The following is a 23,239-nucleotide window of genomic DNA, read 5'->3' as shown; positions in this document are numbered from 1 at the left end:
TGCCATTTGTTTTGTTCTGAGAAGGAAAAAAGGGTAACTTTTCATGCCATATTGGCTCTTTGGGGCGCAGAGTGAAACAGCATTATATACAACATTTTACTAACAGGTATGAGTTGTATAGTACATACTGACAAAATATGACAGAACAATATTACAAAGATGCTGATAATATCAAATATTCTGAGACTGATGCCTCTAAGCTGCAGCTACACAGTTAACTTTTTTCACTACATGACCTTTTCTTCTAATCTCCACAAAACTCACTATGGTTTCTCTGATCACCACATGTAAATCACAATTTAATCCAAGACCAGTAAAGCGTTTTAGTAATTACTTGATATCTGTCCAAACATAGACTAAATCTGAAGTTAAAATCTCATAAAAATAAGATCTGGAGCTACCTTTTTGGTATTTGCAGCTTTTGATACTTGCTTATTTTGACAGAGGCTAGAACGGGAAATGATGAAACATTGAAGATAAAAAGCTGGTTAAACTATTTCAAATCTTTGAAAGACTTGGGTTGTGTTCAATTTAGTTTTTAGTCAGCTGTTCAGGGAATATCTTGTGTCATTCAGAGCAGTTCCCCTGCATCTACTGTTTATAGGGGGGTGGGCGTGAGGGGAATATTGGTTTCAAGGAAACTCAGTTCTGCCTCTACATACAGTATGCTTTAAACAACAATAATAGAGTCTGTTTGAAGAGGATATGAGGAAGGCTATTATGACTTTGGGAAAGAAATTGTAATTCAATGGAGGTAGTATGTGTGTTTCCATGTTTTAGGCATTCTGAGAAGGAAACATTGGAAGGGAACTGTGTAAAACCTTTTAAAAAAGGAATAATCTGAAATATTTTGATAAGCACATCTATATACTTTAAAAATGAGCTTTCTTCATAGACTGCTGATAAAAATCCAAGCAAAAACAGTTAGTAATTGTCATGTGATGAGTTTGCATAGAATGTTAAACCATCAATGATTTTTTTTAAAAAAGTGTTCTGATTAAACAATAAGGAAGGGCAAGGATAGAACAGCAGAATATATTTTTTTCTTTTCTGCCACTGCTTATTCCTCTTCTACAGAGTGCTTGTACCAAGTGCATGTTGTGTTTCATTTTTACAAAGTCTGCCAGCCCAGAAAAGGAATTTCTTAAATTTAGTCACATCTGTTAGAAAAGTCTCAATACAAAAGAGACCTTCCCCTCTATGGAGAAGAAGAAACTCCACTTGACTGGAATAGCAGACTGGGTCTGCTATCATCTAGTCCACCTCTTCCACTATCATCTAGTCCACCTGTGTTGCTTCCTTAGGTGTTCCTCCAAACAACCAAAAGATGGTTGACAGAAATACCTCAAGTGACATTTCAGTTTGTAACTAAGAAGGCTGAGCATGTTTCTGTGGGACTCATGGCTGGGTACAGTTCTTGCTGCAGTCAGACCTTGACTCTAGCTCCTGGAATTTAATGCAGTCTGAAAGCCTCAGATGTTTCAGATTAATTCAAAAGGCTAAAGCCACTCACTTGGCAACATAACTGTGGAAAGAGTCTTCATGAGCTCCATCTCTTGGTCTGTTTTTACCTTTGAACAAATTATCCAGCTCAAGGTCTGCTACGCCACCTGGATGCTCACAAGTCTATGGGGCCGGATGGGATCCACCCGAGAGTGCTGAGGGAGCTGGCGGAGGAGCTCGCCAAGCCACTCTCCATCATTTATCAGCAGTCCTGGTTAACGGGGGAGGTCCCGGACGACTGGAGGCTTGCCAATGTGACACCCATCTACAAGAAGGGACGGAAGGAGGATCTGGGGAACTACAGGCCTCTCAGGCTGACCTCGGTGCCGGGGAAGATGATGGAGCGGTTCATCTTGAGGGCGCTCACAAGGCATGAGCGGGACAACCAGGGGATCAGGCCCAGCCAGCACGGGTTCATGAGAGGCAGGTCCTGCTTGACCAACCTGATCTCCTTCTATGACCAGGTGACCCGCCTAGTGGATGAGGGAAAGGCTGTGGATGTGGTCTACGTGGACTTCAGTAAGGCCTTTGACACTGTCTCCCACAGCCTTCTCCTAGAGAAGCTGGCTGCTCACGGCTTAGACAGGTGGACTCTGCGCTGGGTCAAAAACTGGCTGGACGGCCGGGCCCAGAGAGTTGTGGTGAATGGAGTTCAATCCAGTTGGCGGCCGGTCACGGGCAGTGTTCCCCGGGGCTCAGTTTTGGGGCTGGTCTTGTTCAATATCTTTATCAATGATCTGGATGAGGGGATTGAGAGCTCCCTCAGTAAGTTTGCAGACGACACCAAGTTGGGCGGGAGTGTTGATCTGCTCGAGGGTAGGAAGGCTCTGCAGAGGGACCTGGACAGGCTGGATGGATGGGCCGAGGCCAACTGGATGAGGTTCAACAAGGCCAAGTGCCGGGTCCTGCACTTGGGTCACAACAACCCCATGCAGCGCTACAGGCTTGGGGAAGAGGGGCTGGAAAGCTGCCTGTCGGAAAAGGACCTGCGGGTGTTGGTCGACAGCCGGCTGAACATGAGCAGTCAGTGTGCCCAGGCGGCCAAGAAGGCCAATGGCATCCTGGCCTGGATCAGAAATAGTGTGGCCAGCAGGAGTAGGGAAGTGATCGTGCCCCTCTACTCGGCCCTGGTGAGGCCGCACCTCAAATACTGTGTTCAGTTTTGGGCCCCTCACTACAAGAAGGACGTTGAGGTGCTGGAGCGTGTCCAGAGAAGGGCAACGAGGCTGGTGAGGGGTCTGGAGAACAAGTCCTATGAGGAGCGGCTGAGGGAACTGGGGTTGTTTAGCCTGCAGAAGAGGAGGCTGAGGGGAGACCTCATTGCTCTCTACAACTACCTGAAAGGAGGTTGTAGCGAGGTGGGTGTCGGTCTCTTCTCCCAACTAACTAGCAATAGGACGAGAGGAAATGGCCTCAAGCTGCGCCAGGGGAGGTTTAGATTGGACGTGAGGAAAAATTTCTTTACTGGAAGAGTGGTTAAACCTTGGACCAGGCTGCCCAGGGAAGTGGTGGAGTCCCCATCCCTGGAGGTATTTAAAAGACGAGTAGATGAGGCACTTAGGGACATGGTTTAGTGGGCATGGTGGTGCTGGGTTGACGGTTGGACTCGATGATCTTAGAGGTCTTTTCCAACCTCAGTGATTCTATGATTCTATGATTCTATATTCACAGTCTACCTATGCTAGGTTTGCTCTCCCTGGTGAGCAAACGTTATTTTGAGCAGTCAGATAATTTGATTCCACTTGGAAAGCATCTGTATATTATAACAGCTCTTTTGAACTGGGTTCTGAATGAGTGGCAAGTCTATAAGATAGAGCAAAAAAAGTAGGACATTCACAACTATTTGCTGACAAAAAGTATCATTCTGACTGTTACAATCTCATAAATGTTTTAAATTCGATAAAATTACTCCTATAGAGATATACTTATTTAACAAGGAATCTAAAGTATTCACAGATTTAAAGATCAAGACCTGCTGCAAAAGCCACATTTTAATGAAATAAAATATATGGTATTGGAGATCTACTATGCAGAAATTAAATCTTCCAAAGAACAAGGCATAGTCCGTGAAGCTTACTGATACAGGACATTTAATGTTCACTATCAGCATTTGAAAGGAACTACAGGTAAAATTGAAATCTCTTTCATATATCATTATCTCAATGAGTTATACTGACTGAGTTCATCAGCATTTTCACCTAAAATTTAAGAGGAGGGGGAAAAAAGCTATTGTTATACTTCCATTTTGAAATTGGAATATACCTGAACACAATAGCAATGGGAATTGTGTAGGTAGACAAACACATTTAAGCTGCATATTTTCATTAGTCATGTGACAATAATTAAAATTGTTCACTGTCTTTACTAACCACTTGTCTCTGGACTCTATGGTCTCAGAGGTTGATAGATGACTGTGTGTCATTTATGGCAGTCTGTGATAATGTGTACTCTGGTTATTGATTTGAACACTGAGCTTTTCAGTCCATAAGAATTTTGTAAAGAATTTTTGAATCTTTTAGTTCCTAAGTAGCTTTGGTTTTATAGAAAAGTGGATTATATTGGGATACAGGTCTGAAAAAATAAGTTTATTCTTTGATTTGTAATAAAATGTCTGGTTGGAACTTTGACTTAGGTCCTAAATAGGACCTAAATAGGAAGAATTGGGTCCCTGTGCAAGGTGATCAACAAATATTTTTGTGAGGTTTCTGAAATATTCCAATCGGATACTTCCTAATCTGTAATCAAACCCTCATTTACTATTTAGCATCAGCTTCTAAAGACTCAGACCCAGACTATTCACATCAGAAAGCCAGTCAGATCAGAAAGCCAGAAATGAATAATTAAACATTTTTTTAAAGTTATGTATAAAGCTAAAAGAAGACAACAAAAATTATATTTAGTAATATTATTTTATGTAGACAGTAAACTTTAAAATACACAGTAGAAAAGACGGGAATCTGCTGTCGTTACATCAATATAAATCATGAGTAATGCTAATAAAGTCAATGATTAAATTCTGGACAAACACTTTTTATAAATTCTTTCAGTTCCTGTGTTCAGGCTTCTGTAAATCACAGATATTTTCTAATGATTTACTACTGCACAAATTTTTATGAGCCATTGCTCCATGAACTATAACCTCTGTTTCATCACTTTCTTAATGCCACCTACCTTTCTTGTCTAGATTTCCCTGTAACAGTGATTACAGCTGATGTTTAAACAGGTATGCTTGAGGAGTCATAGGTATTAAAAAGCATTATAAGTCTTTGTTCATCTGTTTTTGTTCTGTCTCCTACATCTAAAATATTCTTCTCATGAAACTTATATTGAATTTTCACTCTAGCTCATTATTGCCATTACATAACCATTATAGTTAAAATAATATCACTCAAAAGCACTCTAGCGGTGCAAAGAGTTCTGTTCAGTCCCTGTTTTTTCTTCTCCATTCAGACCACCAAGAAATTTAAAAAAAGCACAATTTAACCAACAAATAGGTAACTGAGGAAGCAGGATTTTTATAGTGCCAATTTTGTGCTGCTTTATTTTGCTTTTGTTCCTTTTCCTTTTGAATCTTCTCAAATAATAATGTTTATTTTATCAATGTTTCTTGTATATCTCAATTTGTGTGCAGATTAATTATTAATCTTAAAAAAAAATCTAAATATAATTATGTTTAAACATATACATACGCATTGGTAATTTAGTACTGCATTTATTGACTCCTCCCTTTCCATATGGCACAGTCTAAGCTTTCTCCTTCACATGACAGAACAAGCTTTGCAGAAAAACATTAACAGTCTCTGAAGGTCAGATTCACAATAGATCACCATGACCAGAACAACAGTGCCAGTCTCTCTGTGGCCATTGTATAATTGCACATATTCATCCACCTAGGTCCAAGGTTAACTTTGCCTGAGGACCTAAATATATTAAGCATTTCTGTGAGGAAAATAAATAGTAACAATACTCCACCTGCCACTTCAATTCAGCCACTTTTCCTATGGAGCAATTAGTTTCCTGCATTCCACTTCTTTTTGAAGGAGTTCTGGAGGTAAGGTGAAGAAAACTTTTGGCAGGTTAAGCAGCAGAGGGAGTTTTAGATAGTTTGAATGCAATAGCCTGGCCTGGGTTTGACCAGGACACAAACTTCAACATCCCTGTTCCTGCAGTAGACCTCATGGTGGTTTTTTCATTGATTGCAAGTGGCTAAAACCTTTTTATTCCATTTTCTCTGAATGATATCAAGGAATCACAGAACAGCTGAGAGTGGTAGGAACCTCTGGATATCACCTGGTCCAACCCCCCTGATCAGAGCAGGGTAAGCTAGAACAGGTTGTTCAATGTCATGTCTGGTGAGGTTTTGAGTATCTCCAAGGACGGAGACACCTCAGCCTATCTGGGAAATTTGTTCCTGTTTCAGTTAATCACCCCTGCAGTAAAACAGAAAGATATTCTTATGTTTAAATGGAATTGATGTTTAAATGGTATTACCTGTATTTCAGTTTGTGCCCATTGCCTCTTGTCCTGTCACTGGGCAACACTGAGAAGAGTCTGGCTCTGTCTGCTTACTCCCTCCCATCAGTGTGTGTATCGGTTGACCAGTGTCTTGATCAGCTGGGAGGTTCTGATCTATAAAAAATATGGCCATATACTGAATTAATATCAATGCTTCTTCCATGACAAATTAAATTCTCCATTCAGATCTGCTCCAAACCTGCTTGGCCACCAAAATTCATAAAATGGAGATGTCCCTTACTCATACAAAACCTGCCCACTGTGTATTGTCATGTAGCAAAGTTACTGTCTTCTTGACATGTTCTTCATTTACTGTGCGCCTCCCTTGAGGTCATTGGGTCTGATTTGCAGCCATAGAGAAGCCTGTAGAAGCTGTGTATTGAACAACAAAGTACTGGATATTAATAGCAAGTGCTCTGACAGTCACTCTTTAAATATCACAAATAAAATTAGTGGGTACTGAAAATAGGGAGACGAATATTTGTGAAACTATCAGGCATTAAAACCATGGAGAAATATTAATGAGGAAATTCTGTCTTCATAGTCAAGTGGATATAAAATTTCAAGCCACAAATTGACCTATGAAGAACAGGAAAACACTAAACAGTACCCATTAAGTGAGAATCATCATCTATAGGTACTAAATGAAGAATAAATACACTGGAGGGGACAAAGTGTTCAAGCTGTGTGTAACATAATACACGAGGGAGTGAATTGAGGTTGCTGAAATTTTGCCTTTACCTAAGTTTGCATCATTTTGTGTTCTTTCATTTATGTTTCTCTAACATTCAGCAGCTGTGAAAGAAGTCATAGAAAAGAAAAAGAAAGAGGTCTCATATGGGGACATTAAATTCCAAATACTAATATAGGATTGCTACAGTGTTGCTAGACAGAGACGCAAGGAAGCCTGAGACTATTGCCTTTTACCTACCTTCAGGTTAATACTGAAATCTTTGAACTACAGAAGTAGTTGTCCTGTATGCCTAGATATTTCATCTGTCACACTTTGCTATGCAATTAGTGGAAACACATAGAGCACTTAAACCTAAAAATATCATCATTCAAAAACTTAGAAATTGACATGTTTTTATATTCTTCTGGTCTCCCAGGCTCTTTCATTTTCAGTTTTGACAGGTTCTTATTACAGTTTTACTCTTCACTCTACTATATTTAAGGATCTGTCAGTGTTTCCATTGTAAGTTCCTATTCTAATGGCTTTGTAGCTCAGTTGCTGTGAAAAAAAGTCAAAGGAGAAAAGAAAAAGAAGGGTGTTTCAGAGCAGAAACAAGAAAAAAAAATATTTTAGTTTGCAGGTGAAATTTGCATTCAATTTTATAAAGTGCTTTGGTTAGTACATGTTGTGTTATGTTTTTAAATATGAACATGTATTTGAGTGTAATAGAGGTATATATTATATGCTTTCTTCATAATCATGGTGGTAGCTTTCCAAAAGAATTTCAGTTCCATCTAACTGTGGTATAAAACATTTGTTTAAACTGAAAATTGTGCACTGTGAAGGCAAAAGAAAGTATATATGTAAAACGGATGGAAAATTACTCTGAACTGTAATTTTCAGTTTTTCTATTGGTCCCTAAGTTGCACCAGGCTCAACTTGTATCTGGCAAAAGCTTTTCTGTATCTGTGTGCAGCCACACAGACAGCACAGCAGCTCAGTCTACTAGCCTTCCACTTTTTGGTGAAAACACCACAATTTTTTTTTTCCTGGTAATAAAGAAAGATCTTCAGAATTAATGCAACTATAAGAGCAGATAATTAAGCAGTTTGAAGATTTTACTTTGTGTCCCCAGTTAAATATCCAAAGAAAATGGCCACTTATAAGTTTCAATTAGTTTAACAAATAACATTTCCCACAGGCTACCAAATGAATACTGTGGTTATATTCAATGAAATTGTTATCTACAAGATCCTAAATGACTTCTCTGAACTGAAACATCCCAGTCTTTCTTCCCAGGAATCATATTCAGGACAATACTTTCTATTATTTCTCCTTAATAAGGTACTTCATATACTGCTATACAGTTATTTAGGCACTCACTGACTTTATTTAGGGAAATAATGCTTGGTTTTAATACAGAAGTGTATGTTTAGGTAACAGTGCATTGATGTATACTTTATTTTAGAAAAATGTTCTCTTCTTCACTCGTTGGGTTGACATTTGAAGAAGTGTTCCACCATATCTTACTAATTTCCCATTCAAATAGGATTTAATTATGTAAAAACAGATATGCAGTTCCCTACAATAAACCCCCTGGCTTCCAGCTGCTTGCCAGCAGAGTGTAAGTCTCACAACATTATTCTGTAGCACATGTGGATGGTTTGGACCTCTTCAGGCACCTACAGACTAGACACTAATAGTTAGGGAGCTGAGTCCCACCCTGTATGACCTTCCTTTTTGGTATTTCCATACAATTGCATTTCCTGATTTTTTTCTCAGTTACTGAACTGTAATATCCCATATATATATACCATAGCCCTACTGAAAAGAAAAAGCTGAAGAGCTCAACCTTTTTAAGTTGCTAACAACCACAAGATATTTGATCTGCTGTATATGCCTTGAATATCTGCTTACATAACTCAACTAATTATCAGCTGAGCAAACAGTTCATGAATTCTGATTCTAACTATGATTCATTTTTCTGCTGTTGTTATAAACGGCTGGATGTTTGTGCACCACACAGGCAGAATATGACAAGTCATGAGTCGCCTAAAGGTTTTTCTTTGCTTAAGGCTCTTCAGACTATGACTTTCAGCATAATTTGTCCTTAATAGAAACTTAATCTAAAATTCTTGGGAATTTAAACACTTAACTTCATGCCACCAGCTGATCCCCAGTTTCCCAAGTGGCACTTCAATGATCAAAAAGTAGTGAAGAGAGAAAATGCTGAGGACATTAAGAAAAAGAAACTTCATGACAGAAACTCTTATCTTCCTTAGAGAGTTCCGCAAGTCACTTCTTTTCAATTTTTGCATAAATCATGGTCTAATTTAGCTGTGGCAGGCTCATAATGGGAATTAGAGATCTGGTTATAAAGTAGAAAAGGGAAACAATGATAACCTTGACTAAATAGTAAAAACAAATGGAAAGATCATGCCTTCACAAAAAAGAATCTTTGTTCAAAAACAGCACTGTTTTACTAATTGATTGTATTACACAACATGAGTTTTGACAACGCAATGATTCTGGCCACACTCCTAAACAACTTTTACTCTTTACTCTTACAGAGAACATGATTAAAGAAACAGTACAGTACCCATCGTGCCTGAAATGTTTCCTGCTTTGTGGAACTTAGGCAAGAGATTTGCTTTTCTGTACCTATGGGTGCAGTCAGGTCTGGTTTCAGTGACAAAGTTAAATTGCTGAAATTTCCTTCCCTCATCTCAGGCCTCTTGCTTTACAATGAAAAGATTTAGGGATCTGATTCAGGTGAAAAATGGCCCCTTTATTTCACCTGGACTATTTTTTTGCTAGATCATTTCCCTTGTCAGCTGGTCACACAAATGCAGACATGCATGTGCCAGAGCAGCCCAGGAAGGATTGGAGCGACTGGCCATGGACCAAGACAGGTGCTCACAGCAGAGGAGTGTCCAGGACAGCACACAAAGCAAGTCTCACATTTTCCTGCCTATATATGCTGTACACCAGTTAGGGCAGATGATTTACCTACACAAGTAAATTAAAAGCTGCCTTGTAATGTTGCCTGGGATTACACTGGGATGCAATCAGCTATGCTGTTAAGCAGTTAGTCCCTGGCTGGATTTTAGCCTGCATCAAGTAGCTGTCCCCAAGTAGTCCTTAGGCATCTTAGGAGTTTATGCATACCAAAAGCCATTCCTGCTAGGCTGTCTGCGTGCTGCTACCATGTTTTAAAGGCTAACAGCGTTTAATAGGATGGAAACAGTTCTGTGATAGCTGGCTTCAATATATGGAAGGAGTATGCCTATTTGTTTTCCTGATAGAGAAATAATCAGTTTAAGTTGTGCAGCACATGAGAGTCTTACCTCAACCAGAATCTCTGGGCATTATCACTGAATTAGTCACACGGAAATAGTGACAAGATAAATAATAATTATTGTCGCTAAGTGACATGTTACCATACAGCAATAAAATGTTTAAAGTCTGTAGGCACCAAGTCTATTTTTAAATTAGGAAGAAACAGAATGTTAAAGAAGAGATTCCCAAGGCATTGTGGGAAATTTATGAAATGAACACAGATTGTTTGGTTTGAGACATCTTGTCAGACTCCAAAATACGAGCATATACTTCGAGTGTATCTTTTAATTTATAGCACCGTAAAGGGCTAAACTACATTTTAAATGATGCGCAACATTTTGTTAGATCTACTAGTCAGCATCCATGATCTGTGTGGAGGCTACAAAGATCTTCTACACATGGGCTGCTAAAATCCATTTTGCACTAGAAAACCACCTTCCCAGGGAATATTCTTCCTTATCTGTCATAAATCTAAATTAGTTAGGGTGGCTTTTCAACAGATTATCACCTATTGCATCAAGATTTAGTGATCTTTGTAGCTATATTATGAAATTTGTTATTAAATTTCAAAATTTAAAGGGAATTTGTGATGCATTTGGTACCTTCTCTCACATTATAGTCTGACCTTCTCCAGTCTGTCAATCTTGAAAATCCATGGATTGTCAGTATTTATATGCTAATCACTCCCAGAGAAGAATAAGAAGTCTGTGCATATTTTAAAAAAGTTAGATATGCTTTGCAGAAAATTAAATTGTATAGAAAAATTTAAACAAGTGATTTGATATCTAGAAAAAAAGTATGGTGGAAACTGGCTTTCTAATGGGATTAGTAACAAAAAAGAATGACAGTCTAGAAAACAACAAGCTACAATTAATCCACATAGTCATGATAAAAAAATAATGACTCTCCAAGATCAATGATTTTCAGGCCTCTGTCTAACTCTATGAACAGATTTCAATATGTAAATGACCATAAACTTACTATCCAATCAGCAGTCTCAATGGCGTATTCCTAAGCAATATATGGCAATGAAATTACATCTTATGCAGCAAAAAAGACACTTTAGGTCAGAACAAGGGATATCTGTCATGTTTGCACTTTTGCATATTTTCGAGTACTGTAGAACATAAGCCTTTGCGGTTGTCAAGGTTCAGATTTACTTCACTGTGAAAAAAATAGACATCATATTTCCTCATGAAAAGTTTACACAATTAATCTATAAGGAAAGCCAAGGTATTCCTTTATTTAAGTAATATGGCAATTAGTATCACAAATCAATATCACGCTATTACTGATTACGAGTTACATTCCTTGTGTTTAACACTATCAATCTCATGTTCTCCTCTGGGCAAGGGGTTAATTTAAAAGAACTTTAAATTAAATGCTTCTCCTTAATAAATGATAGAGAGGAAGCAAGAATTTCAAAATATTTATGAAAAACAACATCAGTGAACCATCACTGCTTGTAAATTGTACACCCATTTACCACTGTGAAAGTGGTAAAAGAAACTATTTCTAATATGATCTGGTTGTCTATAACACCAATTTTGCATCAGTGAAAATCAAATTACTCTCATGTTAATGACTTCCATGGAAGTAGATTTTCTACATACATATCTCATTTTCTTTTCAGTGGCTGCATACAGCTACTGTCCCTACAGCAAATAAATGAAGAGAAAGTCAGAGGGAAAAGAATCATAAGTGTAATGCACACAGGAAAGTTAAAAATGTACCAAGACTTCTGTTTAGTGGACTAGCCTTAAAAAAAGAGAAAACATTCTAGTAAGATCAAATTATCAAGGAGTTTGGTATTTGTGAAGACTTTTAACGAACATTCCTCATCCTTGTCCTTCCCTTCCACTTTCCTCTTGCTAAATCCTTTTTAAAAATTATTTCTGTAGTTTCTGTTTTAAAACTTTAACAAGTAATAGCTTCCAAGTTAATTAATATGCCATTTTTATCAGATTATTAAAAAACATTTAGTAAAACTAGCACCAATGTTAATATATGTAGCACTTCACTGGACCTAATATAATAATACTATGCTTTTTTTCTTCCCCTGCCACCATAGAATGTCGTCTCTGTACACAGTCACTAATATGCTTTTTGTATTACGCTCATTAGCTATTATCTCTTTGTCTATGTTCACAGCAGACATAATCAGCCTAAAGTTGAGAAATGTATAATTTAAATTTTACCACAGTGTCATTAAATTAACTGTGCTAAGGCCATGGAAACATCCTTAAAGGATTAAAAATTTACACTTTCTAGTTAAAAACTCAGGAAGACCTATGAGAAAAGTGTGCTATTTTCATATGTGTGACTTAAGGTCACAATGCACAAAATCCCCTCATTACATAGTCTAATATTGTTGGAAAGTGATGATATGGTATTGTACCAATATAATAAGGTGATACAGTAAGATAGAAGTATGATTATGTAGGAATCAGAAAATGCACCTTCTGAAGCTGCTAAGTGTTTGATGTAGTTTCCATAAGCCTTTCAGTTTTACAAAGTTCTCAAACCATGAAACAGAAAGACCTTTCACTTCCCCTTTTCTGTTATTTTTGTAGGAATGACTTCTTTCAATGTTCTCGGATCTATGCATTACTGATCCTTTGGCAAGAGCAACTACCACTATTCAAAGAAGTCTTTCTTAGACTTGTGACTGTTTAGTGACTGTTTATTAATCTTATATTTTTATCATTGTATTTTTGCAATTTCATATCATCTTCCCTTTCCTCTTCAAAATTTTCTTTACTGTTCAATATGTACAGCAGCTACATAACCCCATATCGTGGTTTAATCTCAGTCGGCAACTAAGCACCACGCAGCCGCTCGCTCACTCCCCCCACACCCCGGTGGGATGGGGGAGAGAATTGGAAGAGCACAAGTGAGAAAAACTCGTGGGCTGAGATAAAAACAGTTTAATAATTGAAATAAAATGATAATAATAATAATAATAATAATATGATAATAATAAGAATACACAAAGCAAGTGATGCACAGTACAATTGCTCACCACCCGCCGACCCATGCCCTGCCAGTCCCCAAGCAGCGGCCCCCCCGGCCAGCTTTCCCCAGTTTATGTACTGAGCATGACGTCACATGGTATGGAATGGCCCTTTGGCCAGTTTGGCTGTGCCCCCTCCCAGCTTCTTGTGCACCTCCAGCCTTCTCAGTCGGTAGAGCATGGGAAGCTGAAAAGTCCTTGGCTAGTGTAAGCATTACCTAGCAACAACTAAAACATCGGTGTGTTATCAACTTTGTTCTCATCCTAAATCCAAAACACTGTACCAGCTGTACAGAAAGGAAATTAACTCTATCCCTGCCAAAACCAGGACACCCCAAGAGCATCCTCTGGTGTAGTTCATTTGTCACTACTAGGCCAAGTGACATATACTTAGTGATAGTATATATTTGTGTTTTTAAAGAAACCCTTTCACCCACAGAACATTAACTCTTCATGTTTTTGAGTTTAGAACTGAAAAGGTTTTCTGTAGCTTGGCTGGAAAGTTATCATAATCCAAAAACTGAGTCTTTCCTCAAAGCTTCTTGTCTAGAAAAAATCAAAAGACAGCTCTCCCCCACCAAAAAATGCAAAAATAGGTTCCAGACTAGAAAAAGCCCAAATAAATCTACAAATAATCTTCGCCTATCTTGATAATTCCTTATGTCTCTATCTACAGAAATGAACATCCACAAATTTCTTTGACTCATCAACAACTTCTATTTTCCTGATACAGTAACACACAACTTTGAAACACCTTAACTTTTCTACTCTTTTTTTATCAGCAATTTTTTAAAGTTTCCTTTCTACATCTCTGGTACCTCTTTGCTGTGAATGGATCCTTATATCCTTTACTAACAATGCCAAATCCAAGTCTTTCACTGTCATCAGTCCAAAGCAAAATGTGTACCCATGAGGAACTAGTTACTTAGTAAAGACTTATTATAAACAAAATATCACTTTTTTCATTGATCTTTTCTTTATTTTCCATTTCTTTCTTCTATTTTGTATTGTTCTGTTACATTGCAGTGCTCCTGGAAAGCATGACTGTTATAGAATAACTGAGATTGGATAGGATTTCTAGAAACCATCTAGTCAAACACTCCATTCTAAATAGGACGAACTGCATCAGGTTACTCAAGACTTTGTCCAGTCCACTCTTGAATATCTCCATAGATGGAGATTCAACAACCTTTCTGGTCAACTTGTTCCAGTATTTGGACACCTTCACAGTATTTTTTTTCCTTATAATTAGTCAGATATTCTAATTTGTGTCTGTTACCTCTTATTCTATGCATCTTCAAGTCCAGCTCTGTCTTCCCGATACTCTCCAATAGGTGGATATAGACAGAAAAAAAAATATTTCTGCCCTTAGCCTTCTTTTCTCCAGACTCAAACAAAAAACATTTCTCAGCCTCTACTTCTATGTCATGTGCTTCCACCCCATGACCATCTCTGTGGCTCTCTTCTGGACTCACTCCAGTATGTCAATGTCATTCGTGTACTCAGTGCCCCAGGTACAATCCCAAAAGAAAAAGTGCTAAATAAAGGGGAAGAATTGCCTCTCTTAACCTGCCAGCTGCATTTTTACTAATACAGCTCAGAAGGTGGATGGCCTTCTTTACTGCAAGGACACGTTGCTGATTCATGTTCAGCTTGATGCCAATCAGGACCCCAGATCCTTCTCTGCAGACCTGCTTTTATCTAGTCATGCTGAGTCTGTATTTGTGCACAGAGCTATTCTTTACAGATTTAGACCTTTACTAAAGATCCTGAGGTTTGTCTCAGCCCATTTCTCCACCTGTTGAAGTCCATCTGAATAACAACACTGCTCTACAGCATATCTATCACTCTTTCAATTTGGTATCATCTGTGACCATGCTGAGTGCACTCCTTGCCATTGTACAGGCCATTTATAAGACCAGTAAACAGCTGTGGCCCCTCTATAAGTCTCTGAGGGATGCCAACTAGAAGAGAGCCACCAGTTGAATTTTATACCTGATTACAGACTTTTGAAACAGCGCCAAAAATTCAGAGAGAGAGAGAGAGAGAGAGAGAGAGAGAGAGAGAGAGAGAGAGACAGAGAGAGAGAGACAGAGAGAGAGAGACAGAGAGAGAGAGACAGAGAGAGAGACAGAGAGAGAGACAGAGAGACCCTAGTGATGATCACTCACCTTTTCCTCTTTACACGAATGTTTGGTCCAGGGTCAGCTGGCTTTGATGCCTTCTCTGATGAGTTTTCCTCCTCCTCAGCTGCTCCCAGGGCACTATGCCTGTCTTGAAGTTGCAGACCTACAGGTGTAAATGATCTACAGGTCAAGATCTAGGAAGACTGCTGTTGCCTGAAGTCATGCATTTGCAGTCTCCCCCGTCTTGAGAGTTTCCATCTACTGTTCTTTTGAATGTAGTCTCTAGCTGACCCTCATTTCTTGTTTCACATAGCTTGGGCTTTTGTCTCTTCAGGGTCTCTGAGAAGACCCTGTCAATCTCCTGTCTGTCCTCCCTGATGTCTCACAGTCTGCATGCACTGCTGCAGTAACAACTGCCAGGTCTCTGTTAGTGGCACTCCAGCCTGACAGTTACACAGCTGCCCCTCAAGCACCAGCTGAAGAGGTGCTTGGGTCACTTTTTGACAGCAGTCAGCTGAAGACAGAAAGCATAGACTGCCCTGAACCAGAAAACAGCCAACAGAAGCCTCCTGTTAGCTGATAGCGGAAAAAGTCTCCAGAAGACAACTTTCACCAGCAATGGCAAGTCACCAGAAGATGCCAGAAAGAGTTTTCAAAAGAAGATGGGAACTGTAACAATAACAGCTAGTTCCCACTTGCTGTGCTTTGGGAACTGTATTTGTTCTTTAGCTGATTTTTTCATTGTCTGTATTTTTTTCATCTGGGATGGAAACATACTCTCAACTTACTGTTTTCTCAATATTTTCCTGATCACTTCATTTCATGTCCACCTCATATTTCTAAAGAAAAGATAAGTTCAAAAAAAAATCACCTTTTATAATTATCCCACGTTATAAATCCAAGCTAAACTAAGACTTCGCAATTCTTTCATCATGGAAGAGAGGAAAGAAATCCCTTTACTGTAAAGCAAGCAATAGCTCAGTGCTGGAGAGGGTTTACCACCTTTGGTAAATGTTTGACCTGAAGCTTGAATCTGCATCGGGCAGTATATGGACTTGGACTGAGGTTTGTGCAGAGCAGTGGCTGCCCTGCAGCAGGCTGATGGAAGAGCCAAACAAGATTGTAGGACATGAAGACTCAAAACCCTGCACTGCAACAATAGTGATGTGCTTCACCCTGGATTTTTCTCTTCATATATGGTTTAGTAATCAGTGACACACTTGTGGTTGAGGTGTGGGTCCAGTTGTTCTTCTCCATCCCAAAATTTTCATTTCTGCATAAAGTTTACCTTTTAATGAATAGCATTTTTGGATATTAAAGGCATTGAACTGAAGAAAACAGGGCATTTCTTTGAAGGACTCTATTTTCTCTGCAGCACAAACCCTACGGTGGTTGTTTGAACAATCTAAATAGTAAACATAATTTAGATGTTAAAAAAACTTCTTTTAGAATCTGTAATGGATAACTCTAATTTTCTTTACAAAAGAAAGGCAGCCTATGTTCTCATAGAAAAGTAAAACAAGGTGCCAAAGCCATGTGTTTGTAAGCTGCTAACAGATGTATTGAAAATAGCATGCTATTTAACACAGACATATACAGAATCTTTTACAACTCAGAAACTGAAATCACTTATATTGTAAGCAAACTTTCCAATAAATAAAACTAAAAAAATTGTTAACATTAATGTACCTTTAATTTACCTTACACCTTAAGTGGATTCAGGAGAAATTATGCTAAACAGTTCAGACTTTATGACTGACATCTCTATAGCTGCAGACGAATCTTTCTCAGCCTATCTCCTCATTCTAGTATTTCTCCTCATTGTGATTTCATGTGTCAGTAAGCTCTGAACAATCCGTGTCTTGGAGTACACCATGCACTTATTTTGCTCTGAAAACCTTGTAATGGGAATTATAATACTTATTACATTTTTTCTAGGTAAAAACAAGGGAAGTAAAAGACACTCTGTGTTTACATTGCCTGGGTTATATGACAACAGAGGTGCTATTTTTACTGTGAGTTCTTGGTTTTAATGGCAATTAACCATAAATGGCACCATATACTTTATCTCTGTACTGAATATCCTTCAGATGAAAAGTAGTATTGGTGGGGACTCAAAATTCCTGGTACTTCAAGAGCTAAGTGCAGCATTCACAAAGGTATATCAGTTGAAGTTTTTATCACCATATTCCCCTTAGTGGTGATTCATTTTGTCTTGAATCAGTTTTTCAACACCCTCACTTTCACATGCAAGGCACAGAGTATTATTGTAGTTGTGTTGTTGTGTTTTGTTTGGGGTTTTCATTCTGTGCCCCTTTTCAGGATCAAGGCCAATACAACAGTTCTTTGTTGTCCACTGAATACCCACTCAGGGATATCGTACATCCTTTTTGATATTCCATTAATACACAGTGATTTCTAAACTCTCATGTCAGCTTAAAAGACTTATGCGATTCAGACTGTTGAATTTAAGCACATCTGCTTTTTCCTTTAAGACATGATTCCTGCCTGATGTTTGACTACTGCATTATGGCTCAACACACTTTCATGTGGCACTCAGATAAAAGCATGTACCAGAAAGTATAATCCAGATTTTGTATCGAAGAGAATCCCTCGTGTCTAATACAAACTCCTAGAAAAAGAAATATTTACAACTACAGCAGTAAATGAATCCTTATTTATTAAAATTCTTTTATTCCTTAGCAAGGGGTTTCCTGTTCTGTTGAATGTAATTTGCCCTATAATATTAATGAAAAAATTGTCACTGCATAAACATAACATTGAAATGAACTAATTCAGACACTTCCAACAGGACAAAAGAGTGTAGAGAACTGTGTAATAAAACTGTCTGTACATAGGTCACGTAATAAAACTGGGAACACCATTCATTTACAGATCATATCCTCAATTTTTTAACTTTTAATTCTGTAATTGGGCCATTTTAATTTAACCCCTGTCTGCCTTTTATTTTTTGCTTGTGAGTGTGTGTTGATTTTTGTGGGTTTTTTTCAGTGTAGATAATTTGCTTTCAGGAATGGAGTATCATTTTACAAAATAAGACATAAAATAAAAAAAAAAAGACTTCTACCAAGTAATTGGAATTAAACTCACACATGGGAATTATTATGGCCCTTTTTTTATGGCAGTTATGTGGCATTTACTGTACTACCATTCACACAATTTGTGAACACATAAAAAAAAGCGTATTACCTATATTCAAAAGTCTTGAACATGTGGTACCATATTCTTACCCTGTCATCTATTTGGTCTTAAAATGCTTGATTTCACGGGGGAGGTCCCGGATGACTGGAGGCTTGCCAATGTGACACCCATCTACAAGAAGGGACGGAAGGAGGATCTGGGGAACTACAGGCCTCTCAGCCTGACCTCAGTACCGGGGAAGATGATGGAGCGGTTCATCTTGAGGGCGCTCACAAGGCATGAGCGGGACAACCAGGGGATCAGGCCCAGCCAGCACGGGTTCATGAGAGGCAGGTCCTGCTTGACCAACCTGATCTCCTTCTATGACCAGGTGACCCGCCTAGTGGATGAGGGAAAGGCTGTGGATGTGGTCTACCTGGACTTCAGTAAGGCCTTTGACACTGTCTCCCACAGCCTTCTCCTAGAGAAGCTGGCGGCTCACGGCTTAGACAGGTGGACTCTGCGCTGGGTCAAAAACTGGCTGGACGGCCGGGCCCAGAGAGTTGTGGTGAATGGAGTTCAACCCAGTTGGCGGCCGGTCACGGGCGGTGTTCCCCGGGGCTCAGTTTTGGGGCCGGTCTTGTTCAATATCTTTATCAATGATCTGGATGAGGGGATTGAGAGCTCCCTCAGTAAGTTTGCAGACGACACCAAGTTGGGCGGGAGTGTTGATCTGCTCGAGGGTAGGAAGGCTCTGCAGAGGGACCTGGACAGGCTGGATGGATGGGCCGAGGCCAACTGGATGAGGTTCAACAAGGCCAAGTGCCGGGTCCTGCACTTGGGTCACAACAACCCCATGCAGCGCTACAGGCTTGGGGAAGAGGGGCTGGAAAGCTGCCTGTCGGAAAAGGACCTGCGGGTGCTAGTTGACAGCCGGCTGAACATGAGCCGTCAGTGTGCCCAGGTGGCCAAGAAGGCCAATGGCATCCTGGCCTGTATCAGAAATAGTGTGGCCAGCAGGAGTAGGGAAGTGATCGTGCCCCTGTACTCGGCCCTGGTGAGGCCGCACCTCGAATACTGTGTTCAGTTTTGGGCCCCTCACTACAAGAAGGACGTTGAGGTGCTGGAGCGTGTCCAGAGAAGGGCAACGAGGCTGGTGAGGGGTCTGGAGAACAAGTCCTATGAGGAGCGGCTGAGGGAACTGGGGTTGTTTAGCCTGCAGAAGAGGAGGCTGAGGGGAGACCTCATTGCTCTCTACAACTACCTGAAAGGAGGTTGTAGCGAGGTGGGTGTCACTCTCTTCTCCCAACTAACTAGCAATAGGACGAGAGGAAATGGCCTCAAGTTGCGCCAGGGGAGGTTTAGATTGGACGTGAGGAAAAATTTCTTTACTGGAAGAGTGGTTAAACATTGGACCAGGCTGCCCAGGGAAGTGGTGGAGTCCCCCTCCCTGGAAGTATTTAGAAGACGAGTAGATGAGGTGCTTAGGAACATGGTTTAGTGGACATGGTGGTGTTGGGTTGACGGTTGGACTCGATGATCTTAGAGGTCTTTTCCAACCTTAATGATTCTATGATTCTATGGTTTCACAAATGGCCTAGCAATAGGTAGCTCTACCTTGCTGGTAGCTCCTCTCCAGGTTACTGCAGAGAGGAAGTCCTATTCCCCTTTTCTGCTCATCAGTTTTGTAAATACACAAAAAAGATGTTTCTATTTACCTTGATGTATCATCTGATTTCCTTTTCAGAGGACCAGTCTTCAGTTGCTTTTCTTTCCACGGACAATATATTTCTGTTCAGAGCCCGGCATGTTCCTTAGTAGTCCATATGGTTACTTCTCAGTGATGTGAGATCAGCTGAGAAAAGCCAAAGGATAACTTTGGGTATTATCTCCTATACTCCGAGGGCTCTTTTATTCAGAGTAACACTCATTTTTATACTTTAATTCATTCTATTAAATATTAATTTAAGGACATTAAGTGTGAAAGTACTGTAGTTGAGAGACTTAATTTTGTCTTCCTTTCAAATGACCCAAACAGCTGCTCTTTCTCCCTGCTTTAATTCCCTATGCAATACATCATTTGGTTTTCAGTGTGTAGCAAAATGTAGTCTACCTTTCTGTATATTCCCTTTTCCCTCCATCATAGCCTCTTTTCTAATTTTTGTGATAATTTTCAAATTGTTTATTTATCCAGTTTAGTTCTGGAGCCCTTCCCCACAAGTAAGTTTTTTCCTTTGGTTGAGATACAAATTCCTTATAATTTTTGCACCTTTGACTTAATAAATATCAGTTTTCTGTACATTCAGGTCCTTTGTCCAGTGAGTGGTTTCCCAAGGTTTCATCTATAATCAAGTCACTGAGCTTCTGCCTTTGCTCCCAGGTCCTCTATCCAGAAGGATCAAGACAGTGGAAAAAAAATGTTGAAGAAAGAGTCAGTTGTCTATCATGTTTAGGAATAACTGCAAGAACCATGATTAGTATTTACTATTCAATTACACTATAGTCTTCAACTGTGATGTGATTTTAGGTGGCATTTGCTTGTTTGCTAATATTTCAAAGATGTCTGCCCAAAACCAAATCTGATTCTTCCTGCAACTGTTTCAGACTTCTAGACTTCCCTATTGATAAAACTGAAAGAAATGAGCTCTGAGAAGTTTATTATTTTTAAATGTCATGTCTAATATTTTCAGTACTTAAGCATTATCAGAATGTAACAGGAAGGAGGCTGCAGACAGACATACTGCCCCATCAGCCCGATCTGGGAAGTGCTTGGGTAAAAGAATGGCTGGAGGGTAGACTGGAGAAGGATTTGAAGGGAAGTATACTCTGGACACAGATAATTACATTAAAATTCTGCTTGACTTTTAAGTGGAAGTCAAAAGAAAATCAGGCAGATACTTTCCTAAGGTAGAGGAAAATATCAAAACTATATAATTAATTGTGTCTTAAAAGCATCTGAAAAAGGAAATATTTGATGAAAAAATTGCTATCATCTATTGAACTAGCTGAGCCTCCACTATAGTACAAAATTAACAGTTTAATTACAGAAGCAACTGAAGCATTTCGCTGATAATATTGCAAATGGCAAAGTTTGCATTCACATTTCTACAATACACATTTCAAGCAAAAAATGGAGGAAAAGGTAAAAGAATGTTGAGATTGATCAAGAATAGGTCATCCAACAAAAGAAGTGGCTCTTCAGTGAACACAAAGTGCAGGAAAAAGTATTCTGTTTTAAAGCTCTTGATTCTGGGCTTCAGAAGCAGGTTCTTTTCTGTGGATAGGCATTAAACTTACTGAAGTAACTAAAAGAAGTCTCAAGGAGCCTTGACAAATTACAAGCTGCTGCTCTTGTCACATTCTTAGCAGTAAACTGACCATGAGCAAAGAACTGCCATCAGAGAAGGCCAAAATGAGAAACAGTTAAAGCACTGCAAACTGGCACCTTTTTCATTTTGTAGGCAATATCCTACAATTTCCCATTAAATATCCTACAGTATCCAGTTTCCCATTAAAAGATTCATAGGCTGAGCCCAAAACATGATAAAGAAACTGAAATGTCTGACTGAATATTATCCAAGCTGATTATTTTTAGCATTTAAAACTATCCCAGGGGATTTCTATCCCAGGTCTATCGAGAGAAAAAATGTTATATTTCAATGAATGCAAATTATTCAAGTCATGAGAGAAAGATCAAAGAGGGTGAAAAACTGAATTCAGGTAAAATCAGAGGATCACAAATGTTGAACCTGGATTGTCATTTCATGGGTTCATTAGGTTTTAGCCAAAAGGTATTGGAACATAACCTGACTGATCTATATATAGTCCTTTAACTTCGTCTGCGAACATCTGAATTGAGATCAACAATTTCATAAAGGGCTATTTCATAATCCAAACAAAGACAAAAAATTGAATAGAAAGGAACAAATAAAATTGCATTTATTCTTTCCCAAGAAAAAAATTTTTATATGAGTTCAGCTACCAAAATGTGCAAATAACACACTTGATATGAATGTTGTTTTAATGTCCATTGTGCTAGGCACTGCTCAAGCACATGCAGTTCTCAGGTGAGGATGCAAGTTGGTACAACGAATGATGCTTAGGTAAGCAGGTTTCATTCTTCATGGAAGAAAAGCAATTCATTATTTAAATTCCAGAAGTCAAGATGAAACGCTTATGTTTTCCATGTAGAAAAGTTGGCACTGGCAGTTTGTCCCAGGACATATTGCTTGCCATGAGACACAAACACAGCATAATAAAAGACTTTGAAGTATTATTAGTGGTATTAGTGAGACTGTTATTCAATATGACACATGAAACAATAGAAATATTTTCTCTGACACATGCTGAAGCTCTCGTCAGATCCTCCTTAAATGCTAAACATTGTCCATAAAAGACTGTAGGATTTGATATGCGCTTTTTCAGTGAGATAATGTAAGTGCATTTCTTGGTTAAACGTAAAATCCAGAAAAAGTATATCTTAATCTGATTTGTAAACCTTCATCTAGACTTTAATTTTCTACTCCAGGAGAAAAATTACTTCTGCTTGTTTATAAATAGCAGCTTGAAAAACTGTGCACTTAATTAAACATCCACTGACTGATCTGATTGCCCTGGTATATCTTCATAGTTTGTGATTTACAGGCAGGCAAAGGGTCATGGGAGCCATTTACCACATTAATGGTGATATATGAGAACAGTCATTTTAGTCTGCAACATTTTATTAAAAATCTTTGGATGCAGGTTGTAACTACGATGCAGGTTTATTATCTATCTGTCTCTGTGTGTGTTGCCTCTAAAAAACAATAAGAAGCTTTGATTTGGTGGACGAGATCTGAGGCCAAATTATGCCCTGAGAAACAGGTGGTCTGTGAATGGGAGCTGTGTGAAACAAGCTAGCAGAAAAATGAGGCTGTAACTCAGACTGTG

General features: G+C 38.9%; 1 protein-coding gene across 7 annotated transcripts in view; it reads left to right on the top strand.

Annotated features, from left to right (window-relative positions):
* CNTN5 (contactin 5) overlaps positions 1–23,239 on the top strand; it is a 721,166-nt gene that overhangs the window by 577,578 nt on the left and 120,349 nt on the right. The window lies entirely within an intron of this gene.

Source organism: Aptenodytes patagonicus, chromosome 1, assembly GCF_965638725.1.
Source record: "Aptenodytes patagonicus chromosome 1, bAptPat1.pri.cur, whole genome shotgun sequence".
NCBI classification, from domain to species: domain Eukaryota; kingdom Metazoa; phylum Chordata; class Aves; order Sphenisciformes; family Spheniscidae; genus Aptenodytes; species Aptenodytes patagonicus.
This window is presented reverse-complemented; position numbering and strand designations above follow the sequence as displayed.